The sequence below is a fragment of the Pelophylax lessonae genome (genome assembly GCF_965119305.1).
Source record: "Pelophylax lessonae genome assembly, chromosome: 4".
NCBI lineage: Eukaryota > Metazoa > Chordata > Amphibia > Anura > Ranidae > Pelophylax > Pelophylax lessonae.
In genome coordinates, this window is record NC_138771.1 from 79291026 (window position 1) to 79303635 (window position 12610).

Here is a 12610-nt window from a genome sequence, read left to right on the forward strand (position 1 = left end):
CAGTCTTCCAAATGCGTTTTTTTTTTAAAAAAAATTCACTTTTTTGAACTAAAACATAAGAAAACAGTAAATTTAGCACAATTTTTTTCCATAATGTGAAAGATAATGTTACGCCGAGTAATTAGATACCCAACATGTCATGCTTCAAAATTGCGCATGCTCGCAGAATGGCGCCAAACATTTGTACTTAAAAATCCCCATAGGCAACATTTTAAAAATTTCTGCAGGTTACTAGCTTAGAGTTACAGAGGAGGTCTAGGGCTCAAATTATTGCTCTCGCTCTAACGATCGCGGCGATACCTCACATGTATGGTTTGAACACCGTTTACATATGTGGGCGGGACTTGCGTATGCGTTTGCTTCTGCGCGCGAGCTAACGGAGACAGGGCGCTTTAATTTTTTTTTTTTTTCCTATTTATTTTATTCATTATTTTTTTATTTTTACACAGTTTAAAAAAAAAAAATGTTTTGATCATTTTTATTCCTATTACAAGGAATGTAAACATCCCTTGTAATAGAAATAGGCATGACAGGTCCTCTTTATTGTGAGATCTGGGGTCAAAAAGACCTCACACCTCACAACTACACTAAAAAAGAAAAAAAAAAAAAAAAAAAAAATTGTTGAAAGAGGAAAAAAAAAAAAGCAAAAAAAAAAAGCGGCCCTTTAAACCGGTTGCTAGGCAACGTCTTTTGACGTAGCTCCGGTCCTCCAAGACCATAGAGTTGAGTGAGGGCCATCTTGCCCTCACTCGACTTCCTGTCTCTGAGGATCCGGGACCGGATAGTTTTCCCCGCTGCTGGCGGGTCCGGTAAGCTGGGAAAACGTCTGGGACGCGGCAGGAGGGGGCACCTCTTCCCCTGCACCGTAAGGGTAATTCCGCGGCGAACCCGCCACTGGGACCACCCTTATCTGAAAGCCGACCGCCCGCCGTTTCAAAAAATACCGGGGTTATGGGGGCTATCTGCTGCCATAACCCCAGTATTTAGCTTTTAATGGCCGACGCATATAGTCGTTAGGCGGTCAGTAAGTGATTGCATGTATATTGCAAACAGGTGACGATGACTGATGGGGTGACAGGTGACGACTGATGGGGTGACAGGTGACGATGACTGATGGGGTGACAGGTGATGATAATTGATGAGGTGACAGGTGACGATGATTGATGAGGTGACAAGTGGCGATGATTGATGGGGTGACAGATGACAATCACTGACGCGGTGACATGTGACGATGATTGATGGGGTGTCAAGTGACGATCACTGATGGGGTGTCAAGTGACGATGATTGATAGGGTGACAGGTGACGGTGATTGATGGGGTGACAGGTGACGATGACTGATGGGGTGACAGGTGACGATGACTGATGGGGTGACAGGTGACGGGCGAGGGTCACTGATGGGTGACAGGTGACGGTGCACGGCGGTACTGATGGCAGTCTCTGGTGACCGGTGAACTTTAGGCTACGTTCACATGTGAGCGTAGCGATCGCGGGCAGAATCACTGCGATTCCGCCCGTGATCCAGAAATCATTGCAAATTGCGGTGGGCGCCTGTGTGTTGCCCGTGATTTGCAATAGCACCCCAAACGCTGTGCGATGTTGCAGCGATTTCCGCCTGCTGAATCGAGGTAACATCACGCAAACAACGCATGACGCCCCAAAGAATCTATTGTACCTTTTTTGGGCGTCATGCAATGTTTGCGCGATGTTACCGTGATTCGGCAGGCGGAAATGGCGGCAACATCGCACAGCGTTTGGGGTGCTATTGCAAATCACGGGCAGCGCACAGGCGTCCCGCAATTTGCAATGATTTCTGGATCGCGGGCAGAATTGCGGTTATTCTGCCTGCGATCGCTACTCTTACATGTGAACGTTATGGGTGTCAATTTCTGGGCACTGATGAGGTGACAGGGGACATTGGGGGGGGCTGAGGACTGTGTGTGGGGACCTTTATTTGTGTGCTTTTTACTTTTTACAGGGGTACAGAGCAGTAACTCACTGTTTCTGGCTCTGCTCTCCTCACACTGGAAACTATGTGAGGAGAGAAGAGCTAGTAACACTGAGTTACTGCTCTTTGTTTACATTTTGTGATCGGCTGTGAATGGATTCACAGCCGATCACATAGTAAACAGTCACTGTCAGTGACTGTTTACTACCGCCGGTGACAGCTGTGTTCCTACGGAACACAGTGCCACCGACATGACTGCGCTGCGCGCTCCCGATCGCGCATGCGCGGTCATCTCCCGGGCGCCTCCATTGTGATCGGCTGTGTCATTGGAACACCAGAGTCGGCTGTTGTTGGCCGACAAAATTTGTGTGCAGTCTTTAGCACTTTTCAACCGACAGGACAGCACCGGACAAAAGACGGCCGATCGTTCGGCCGACATTCGGTACGTGTGTACGGGGCTTAAGCTGACCAGTGATGACGTCTTCCTCCTGCTCATAGGCCATCTAAAAACCCCCTCTGAACGCCAGGACTGCTTGCAGGAAAATGCGGCATAAAAAAACGTGTATTGTGTATTGCTCATGCGTTTATGCTCCTATAGCGTTTGGGCGTAAATGTATGCCTCTGGCCAGAATATGCAAGTGTTTGACGTATAAAGTGTTCAAGCCTGTTTAGGCGCGTTCACTTGTTTTTTCTATCCTCTCCAGAATGTTTATTTGGTATTTTTTTTTTTCTGCCTTTAAATGAGCAGAACTCTCCGATTCCTCTTGTATTGAATTGTATTGTAACTGTACTGTCTTCCCTCCATGTTGTAAAGCGCTGCCCAAACTGTTATCGCTAAATAAATCCTGTATAATAATATTAACCAGTTCTGGACCGGAAGGATTTGCCCCCTTAATGACCAGGCCATTTTTTGCGATTCGGCACTGCGTTATTTTAATGGAAAATTGCCCGGTCGTGCGATGCTGTACCTGAATAAAATTGATGATTTCCCCCCCCCACAAATAGAGCTTTCTTTTGGTGGCATTTGATCACCTCTGATTTTTAGTTTTTGCGCTATAAAGAAAGAGTGACAATTCTGAAAAAAAAAAAAAAAAAAACTAATATTTTTCCCATTCTGCTATAAGTGCCGGGTCACACTTGTGCGATGCGGGAAGGCTGCGAATTCACAGCCTGTTCCCGCATCGCAAACGCACATCTGGCAGTTCACACTGCCATATGCGATACGCTGGGGGTGTCAATGAAATGTTAACGACACCCCCAGTTTGATCGCATATCGCCAGAGATGTATAGTAACGAAGTAGAACTACTTAAGTACTGTACTTAAGTACCGAAATGCGGTATCTGTACTTTCCTAGAGTAGAATTTTTTTCTCCTACTTCTACTTTTACTTCACTACATTTTTTCAATGATTTCGATACTTCTACTCAAGTATTTTTTTTTTGTGCTGCATAGTTACTCGTTACTTTAAAAAAAATGACCACTGCCAGAACAGTAGATGGCAGGTTGCATAAAGCTCAAAAAAATGTGTGTAATGTCATTTGTAAATCAGCGCATACGAAAATAAAGGCTGTGTATAATAAAAGCTGCTATACCAAATCTTTCCAATAAAAAGAAAATATGAAACAAACAAATAAATGGTGCTACAGCGCTTAAAGTGCATCAAGAAACTACTAACAAACACAGGTTAATCATTTGAATAAATCATTTGAAATAATAAAAAACAATATGATGTTCAAACTTTTGACTTCTTTCTTTAATAACTACATAACACAGTACTTGTACTTCTACTTTCAGTACTTGAGTAGAATTTTTTTTTCAAAACTACTGGTACTTTTTACTTTTAGTACTTAAGTAGCAAATTTTTTGAAAAAACTACTTGCAATACTTAAGTAAAAAAAATGTTGAATACTTTAGTACTTCTACTTAAGTAACTTTTTCTGCGAGCACTTCCACTTCTACTCAAGTCACTTTTTGATCGAGCACTTGTACTTTTACTCAAGTAGAAATTTCGAGTACTTTATACAAGTCTGCATATCGCAGTGCGATCTGACAGTTCACACAGGATTGGGTCGCACAAGTGTGAACCACTGTGCGATCCGATCCTGATGCGGCTGAAAAAAATGCCTCATGTGCGACTTTTGTGCGGGTGCAGTGCGAATTTCAGCTATACAAAGTGTATGGCTGAATTCGCACTGCACATCCGATCACATGTAATGAAGGAGCAGTGCGCTCTGTTATTGCATGCGATCGCCGCACACGCGGAAGTGTGAACCGGCACTAAAACATTTCCAAAAAAAAAAAATTTAAAAATCAATTTTTTTTCATCCTTTTAGGCCAGTTTGTATTCTGCTACATATGTTTGGTAAAAAAATTCCAATAAACGTATTTTGATTGGTTTGCGCAAAAGTTATCGCGGCTAAAAACTAGGGGAAAGGTTTAGTATTTTTTATTTTATAGTTTTAGTTTTTTATTTATTTTTATATTTTTACTAGTAATGGTGGCGATCTGCGATTTTTAGCGGGACTGCGACATTGCGGTGGACAGATCGGACCCCTAACTGACATTTTTGACACTTTTGGGGGTACCAGTGACATTACTACAGTAATCAGTGCTAGAAATATGCACTGTTACTGTAATAATGGCACTGGCACGGAAGGGGGTTAACCTAGTGGGTGATCAAAGGGTTAAATGTGAGCCTATGGGAGTGTTTACTAACTATGGGGGGAGGACCTGTGATCTTGTATAGAAGGATCACAGGGCTCTGTGATCATTTCAGAGAGAAGAACGGTCAGCTGTGTTTATAACAGCTGACCGTCGTCCTCTCTCTGTGTGGAGCGATCGCGGATGCCCAGCGGCAATCGCGGCCACCGGCCCTGAGGATTGGCATCCCCGCTGCCTAGCACCACACGTGCGACCGACGTAGGGCTATGTCATTTCACGCAGCCAAGCCAGCCTGCCACAGTAAATGGGCGGTTAACAAGTGGTTAATAAACCTAACACACCTCTTCTAATACACCTGTAAACTCCTTTGTGTGCGTGGACATATCGGCTGATATAAAATAGAAGTTCTTTTACAGGCTCAGCTTCTGTATATGAATATCTCAATATCCTTGGTTTTCAGTGTTTTTTAAGCTTTTATCACAGTTAGGCCTCACACATTGCTGGATCAAGATTGGGCTCAGGTAAGTGTATATGGGGGGGGGGGGCTGGGGGGAGGAGCTGCACCCAGAAGGTTTTTTTACCTTTATTTATAGAATGCATTAAGGTAAAAAGAAAAAGCTCTGCCTTTAGTACCACTTTAACCGCTTCAGCTCTGGAAGGTTTACCCCCTTAATGACCAGGCCCTTTTTTGCGATGTGGCACTGAAGTACTTTAATGGACAATTGCGCGGTCGTGCGACACTGTACCCAAATACAATTGATGTACTATTTTTCTCACAAATAGAGCTTTCTTTTAGTGGTGTTTGATCACCTCTGCGGTTTTTACTTTCTGTGCTATAAGAGCGACAATTTTGAAAAAAAAAGGCAATTTTTACTTTCTGCTATAAAACATATCCAATAAAAACAAACATAAAAAATGTCTTCATCAATATACGCTAATCTGTATTCTGTTACATATTTTTCCAAAAAAACAAATCCCAATTCTGAAAAAAATAACTTTTTAACTTTCTGCTATAAAACATTCCCAATAATTTTTTTTTAATAAAATCTAATTTTTCATCCATTTAGGCCAATATCTATTCTGCTACATGTTTTTGGGAAAAAAATCCCAATAAGCGTATATTGATTGTAGACGCAATAACCTTTGCGTAAACCAATCTATGGGATAGATTTATGGAATTTATATTTATTTGTTTTTTACTAGTAATGACAGCGATTAGTGACTTATAGCGGGTCTACAAAATTGCGGTGAACAAATTGGACACTGACACTTTTGATATTTTTTTTAGGGAACCAGTGACACCAATACAGTGATCAGTGATAAAAAGAAAATGCACTGTCACTGTACTAATGACGCTACCTGGGAAGGGGTTAACATCAGGGGTGGTCAAAGGGTTAAATGTGTTCCCTGGGAGTGCTTACTTACTGTGTTGGGGGGGGCTTGTACTGTGGGAAGACAGAGATCCGTGTTCCTGCTTCGCAGAAACACAGGATCTCTGTCTTCCCTACTAACAGAAAGGTGATCTGCCTTGTTTATATAGGCAGACTGCCGTTCTGCCTCTGTCAGGAAGGATTGGCAGGTCCCGGTGGACATCAGGCCCGCTGATTGGCTCCAGCTGTGTCCAATCACAGTGGGAGCACCGCAGACCTGGAAGTGCAAAATCCGGTACCTGTACTTTTTTTTGTACAGCAGAACCTCTGCCCCCGCAGTAAATTTATGTGGGTTCGGTCGGCAAGAGGTTAAGACTCACCTTAGATGGTGTAAATGTTGGCTCATTTCTGCTGAATCAACAGAAACTGGAGCCATAGGGGGGCTTGACTGTAAAATTAAAGTGGAATCTAACTAAGCCTAAAACTGCTCCCACTTCCCTCTTAACTCCTACTCTAATTACCCTGCAGAGAAAAGATGCATATACTTACCTTTCTCCAGAGTGCACTGGTCCAGTCATGTGAATCCCCCCCCCCCCCCCCCCAGTGGCTCTCTTCAAGAGAGAGGAGAGAGCATTGACAACAGATGGAAAGCCTGGGCGGTGACATCCCATATTCCTTTATTATGGGCTATCCGTTGTCAGCTGTCCCTTCTCTCTACTGAAGTTGGGGAGCTGATCACATGACCTGATTAGAGCACCCTAAAAATAGGTAAGTATAATCTTCTTTATTCTACAGGGTAGTTGGAAAAGGATTTAGGAGGGGGTGGGGGGCATTTTATGCTCAGTTAATTCTAGATTGGACTTCCACTGAGCTGGTAAATGAATGGCCGAAGAGTGACTGCATCCTGACAGTATCGCTGTATTCAGGTATCACAATAGCTGGCAGAGGGGATTTCTTCATCCATGCTGTTTAATGTGGATGGGGAATCATGATTTCTTCTAAGGGCCCTTTTACACCAGAAACTGCACGTTTACTGCACACTTTTGCATGCACAGTGATGTACATTTGATGCACACTTTTTGCACATTTACATGCACTTGTGGTTCATTTTCCCTGAGCATGCTTGTCCTTTGTGGTCACTGCCAACTACTTTCTTGTTTGGGATTCACACTAAAAACTGCAATCTACTGTACGTTTTTGCTTTGCACGTATGCATGCATTTGATGTGTGTTCATGTGCAGTTGATGCCCATTTTCTATCTGCATTTGTCCTGTGAGGCCACTTCTTTCTTTCCCTGGCTTCTACTTGCACTGTGATGCGTTGCAGTGCGTTTGAATGTGTTTTTTCACGTTTGTGCTGCGGAAAAATGGAGCATGCTCTACTCTAAAATTGCACCGCAGTAATGTGAACCAGGGCTTGACACATTTTCTTTAAATCTAGGAGCCAGCTAAAAACATTAGGAGCCTTTTTTTTTTTTTTTTAATAGAAAATCAACAATTATTTTTTTCAGATCCTCAGAGAGTTCTTTGCCATGAGGTGCCATGTTGAACTTCCAGTGACCAGTATGAGAATGTGAGAGCAATAACACCAAATTTAACACACCTGCTCCCCATTCACACCTGAGACCTTGTAACACTAACGAGTCACATGATATCGGGGAAGGAAAATGGCTAAGCCAATCAAAGCGTGACAATGGCGGTCCTAGCAACCAAAAATAGCTAGTGCAAGGGAGATGCAGGCATTGAAGGCTCAGATGGTGGCTCCTGGTGGGAGAGAAGGCAGAAAGAGCACACAGTGCAGCTGCCGACAGCAATTGGCTGACAAAAGCCCAGGATGCAATTTCTAGTCGCTATCACATCCTGGTGTCTGGGATTTGTCGAGCCCTGATGTGAGCTATGCCCATAGGATTACCTTGATTTTGGACTGTCTATGCACTTGGAGTGCAGTCGAAATTGCTTCCAACTACAGCCAGCTGCATCCCACTGTATTAGGTGTGAATGGGCCCTTATCCGCCCTGGACTGTGTTGCAGTGTATTTTTATGCATTTGCGCGCATTCGCAATAATGTGAACTATGCCCTCAGAATAACCTGTGCAGTTAAATATGCATTCCATTGCATTTGGTATGAATGGGTCCTAATTGAGCAGAAAATCAGGCCGTGCACAGGACTGGACATTTCCTTTAAAGTGATTGTAAAGTTTTTTTTTTTAACTAGACAACAAACATGTCATACTTACCTTCTCAGTGTAGTGGTTTTGCACAGGGTGGCGCAGATTCTCTTCTTCTCGGGTCCCTCTTCAGTGCTCCTGGCCCCTCCCTCCTGTTGAGTGCCCCCACAGCAAGCAGCTTGCTATGGGGGCCCCAAGCCACAGCTCTCTGTGTCCATTCAGAAATGGAGCCGTGACCTGGTCCCGCCCACTCTCTCCTGATTGGATGACTGTTTTTGTTTGACTGCAGTGGGAGCCAATCGCGCTGCGCTGCTGTTTTAGCCAACGAGGAGGGGAGTCCCGAGCAGCTGAGAAACTCCTGCAACATCGCTGGATAAGGATGGGCTCAGGTAAGTATTAGGGGGGCTGCTGCACACAGAAGGTTTTGTAAAAAAAAACGTTCTGCCTTTACAATCCCTTGAAGGGTAGTCCTGGGTGACAACAGGGTCTTCTAACATTAGAAAACGCTTCTTTTCGCGCACACTGGTTTTCCATTATTTCTGTGACAGGAGCAAACCTTCTCTCTTCTCTGTGTGTGTGTGTGTGTGTGTGTTGCTTTGCCTCATCGGGCACGTCATACGATTTACAGCGGTGGATCCCATAGCTAGCAGCCCATAGTTCTCTGGATTACATGTCCCTATATATGGCGGCTCTCTGTCTTTTCACACATGTTGCCAAACAGGCATGATCTTCACAGACCCCTCTCTCTGACTAATCCCGGGCGAGATAGTTCGACAATTACGTCTGTTGTCTCCCAAATACAGTAATTTAGCAACTGTACATGTTTATGGAAACCTCTTTCAAGGGTTGGATTCTACACACATCTAACCCCCCTCGCGTGTCTTATGGCCAGTCATACAGTAAGAAGAATGAGAAATTCCCAGCACATTAGTCACAGGTAAATTTCAGGTGACGGTTAAGATGACTCAAGGGTGCAGAGATTGTCCTGAAACAGTGACAATAGAGCTGTTAGTGATGACATACCTCTTTCCTCTTGTGGTTTGTTGTGTCTTCATGTCCGGTTCTTATTACTGTTAAATGAAATACAAGGAATACAGAATTACCAAAACTAGATGTTACCAGGCAGTCAAAATGGGGTTTACGGTTTATTAACACCAGATTGTTTTTTATCGCCATGTAATAGCATTGTAAATGTTGGAGCTAGGACGGTAGGTTTTTTTATCTATGTTTTTTTTGTCCCGGTTTTCATAGGTTTTTGGTTGTGTTTGCCTTTCCTGAATATTTAAATTTGTGTTACGTGTTTTACCTATTGTAATTTTTTAGTAATTTTGGGTAACAATTTGTTTGTTTGCAGGTTTTATGTTTAATTCACTGCTATAATACCATTTCTCTATCGTTCATCGACAGACGCAGCCCCATCTCTTCAGATACTATAGGGTTATGCTCCTCCAATCAGGAATGGGCACACAAGAATGTGCAACACTTTTGCAGATGCACAGCATGCATTGTTATTTGGCGCCCCCACGCATCTTGCTAATGTGCATGCGATTTATTTTGTTTTCCAAAGGGTTATGCCCTTCCCTAATGTATTTTTTGCCAGTGGGGCAGCCCATTGAAATTAATAGGCCACTCGACAAAGTGACACATGGAAAGGCACAAAGAAACGAGGACACTCTGCTGCACTTGCATAGGTGTGAATGGAGTGTTAGACTCCATTCACACCTATACAGTTTATTTGAACACTTCTGCAGTGCTTTTTGTGTTTTTTTTTTTTTTTTTCTTTTTTTTGGTTATGCTTTTTTTTGGCAAATTTGTTGTTGGGCAGATTAAAAATGCAATTTGTGGCAAAATTGCAGTAAAAAATGCAGTAAAAACGCACTACATGCTTTTCGGCAGCTTCTCCATTAAAGTGTACCAAAAGAGGAAAAAAAAAAGCACCTTTTTTGTTTAAAAAAGACCCTGACCCGTTCCAAAAAAGGATGCAGACTTATATTTTCATACCTAGATTGACTTGGAGGTAATTGGATGTAAAGGGATGCAAGTCTGTTTACAACTAACCATGTATAGACTAACCATGTATAGACTAACCATGTATAGACTAACCATGTATAGACTAACCATGTATAGACTAACCATCTATAGACTAACCTAGGGCTGGGCGATAAAACGATACCGATATGTATCGTGATAGTCTCGTCATCGATAGCAATAAACAAAATTGAACGATAAAACGAAAAGTCCGCTCCGACGGGTTTAAGCTTTAAAAATGGCGCCGCCCGTCGCATACATGTCACCGCGCACGCGCCGCCGCCGCTCGGGAGAGGCCGGAAATAGCCGAAATTATACGAGCGGCTGCAGCGCGTGCGCAATGACGTGTCGGCGCCGGGCGGCGCCATTTTTAAAATGAAGGCGCCTCTGGAACAGGTAAGTGAAACAGCTTCACTACCTGCCATTATGCAGGGCTGCGGGCACACTACAAGGGATGCAGTGCTGCGGGCATGGTCTACCTGTACCATGCCCACAGCACTGCATCTCCTGTAGTATGCCCACAACCCCGGATCCTCTTGTACCATGCCAGTACCCTGCATTCTCCTGTACCATGCCAGTACCCTGCATTCTCCTGCACCATGCCAGTACCCTGCATTCTCCTGCACCATGCCAGTGCCCTGCATTCTCCTGCACCATGCCAGTGCCCTGCATTCTCCTGCACCATGCCAGTGCCCTGCATTCTCCTGCACCATGCCAGTACCCTGCATTCTCCTGCACCATGCCAGTGCCCTGCATTCTCCTGCACCATGCCAGTACCCTGCATTCTCCTGCACCATGCCAGTACCCTGCATTCTCCTGCAACATGCCAGTGCCCTGCATTCTCCTGCACCATGCCAGTGCCCTGCATTTTCCTGCACCATGCCAGTGCCCTGCATTTTCCTGCACCATGCCAGTGCCCTGCATTCTCCTGCACCATGCCAGTGCCCTGCATTCTCCTGCACCATGCCAGTACCCTGCATTCTCCTGCACCATGCCAGTGCCCTGCATTCTCCTGCACCATGCCAGTACCCTGCATTCTCCTGCACCATGCCAGTACCCTGCATTCTCCTGCACCATGCCAGTGCCCTGCATTCTCCTGCACCATGCCAGTGCCCTGCATTCTCCTGCACCATGCCAGTGCCCTGCATTCTCCTGCACCATGCCAGTACCCTGCATTCTCCTGCACCATGCCAGTACCCTGCATTCTCCTGCACCATGCCAGTACCCTGCATTCTCCTGCAACATGCCAGTGCCCTGCATTCTCCTGCACCATGCCAGTGCCCTGCATTTTCCTGCACCATGCCAGTGCCCTGCATTCTCCTGCACCATGCCAGTGCCCTGCATTCTCCTGCACCATGCCAGTACCCTGCATTCTCCTGCACCATGCCAGTGCCCTGCATTCTCCTGCACCATGCCAGTACCCTGCATTCTCCTGCACCATGCCAGTACCCTGCATTCTCCTGCACCATGCCAGTACCCTGCATTCTCCTGCACCATGCCAGTCACCCTGCATTCTCCTGCCCAATGCCAGTCACCCTGCATTCTCCTGTACCATGCCCGCCGCCCTGCATTCTCACCCTAGGGTCCTTATTTTAAATGGGTAATAAAAAATATCAATAATTATCGATATCGACCGATATGAAACACTGATATTGTGATACAGTTTTCAGCCATATCGCCCATCCCTAGACTAACCATGTATAGACTAACCATGTATAGACTAACCATGTATAGACTAACCATGTATAGACTAACCATGTATAGACTAACCATGTATAGACTAACCATGTATAGACTAACCATGTATAGACTAACCATGTATAGACTAACCATGTATAGACTAACCATGTATAGACTAACCATGTATAGACTAACCATGTATAGACTAACCATGTATAGACTAACCATCTATAGACTAACCATCTATAGACTAACTATCTATAGACTAACCATCTATAGACTAACCATCTATAGACTAACCATCTATAGACTAACCATCTATAGACTAAAGCCCGGTACACACGATCAGATTATCGAACGATCTGTCGTCCGTTTTTTGTGGCATGCTAGTCTGATGTGGAAAGTGAAGAGGTTATTTTCATACAAATTTTCCCGTACGACAGAATTCTACTTCAGAAGTGATGTCATGTGTTGGATTGCTTTGTATGTGTTCTTTCTTCTCTGAGCATGCCTAGTCTTGCTCTTAAGATTTTTTTCCGTAGAAATCTGTACTAATGAGACAAAAATCGGACGTTGTTTTGACAGACGACAAAAATTATATAGCCTGCACATCAGGATTTTGTCAGCCGAAAAGTCGGAGTCGGCTGCCGAAAGCACCATACTAACAATCCGAAAATCAGCAGATCGGTCGTCGGACGAATTTTCCCTTCAGAATTTCTTATCGTGTGTACGGGCCTTAATCTAGCATGTCCAATCAT

The 12610-nt window shown here is 44.3% G+C and overlaps 1 protein-coding gene across 2 annotated transcripts in view; it reads left to right on the forward strand.

The window, feature by feature from the left end:
- The window catches only part of ATP8B4 (ATPase phospholipid transporting 8B4 (putative)), a 648069-nt gene that overhangs the window by 8773 nt on the left and 626686 nt on the right, over window positions 1-12610 (forward strand). The window contains exon 1 of one of the 2 annotated variants that reach the window (XM_082254032.1): window positions 9289-9352. The exons of the other annotated variant lie outside the window; for it this stretch is intronic. The gene's annotated coding sequence lies outside the window, so the exon portion shown is untranslated. Of the gene's footprint in view, window positions 1-9288; window positions 9353-12610 lie in introns of those variants that run through there. 2 annotated transcript variants of the gene reach the window in all.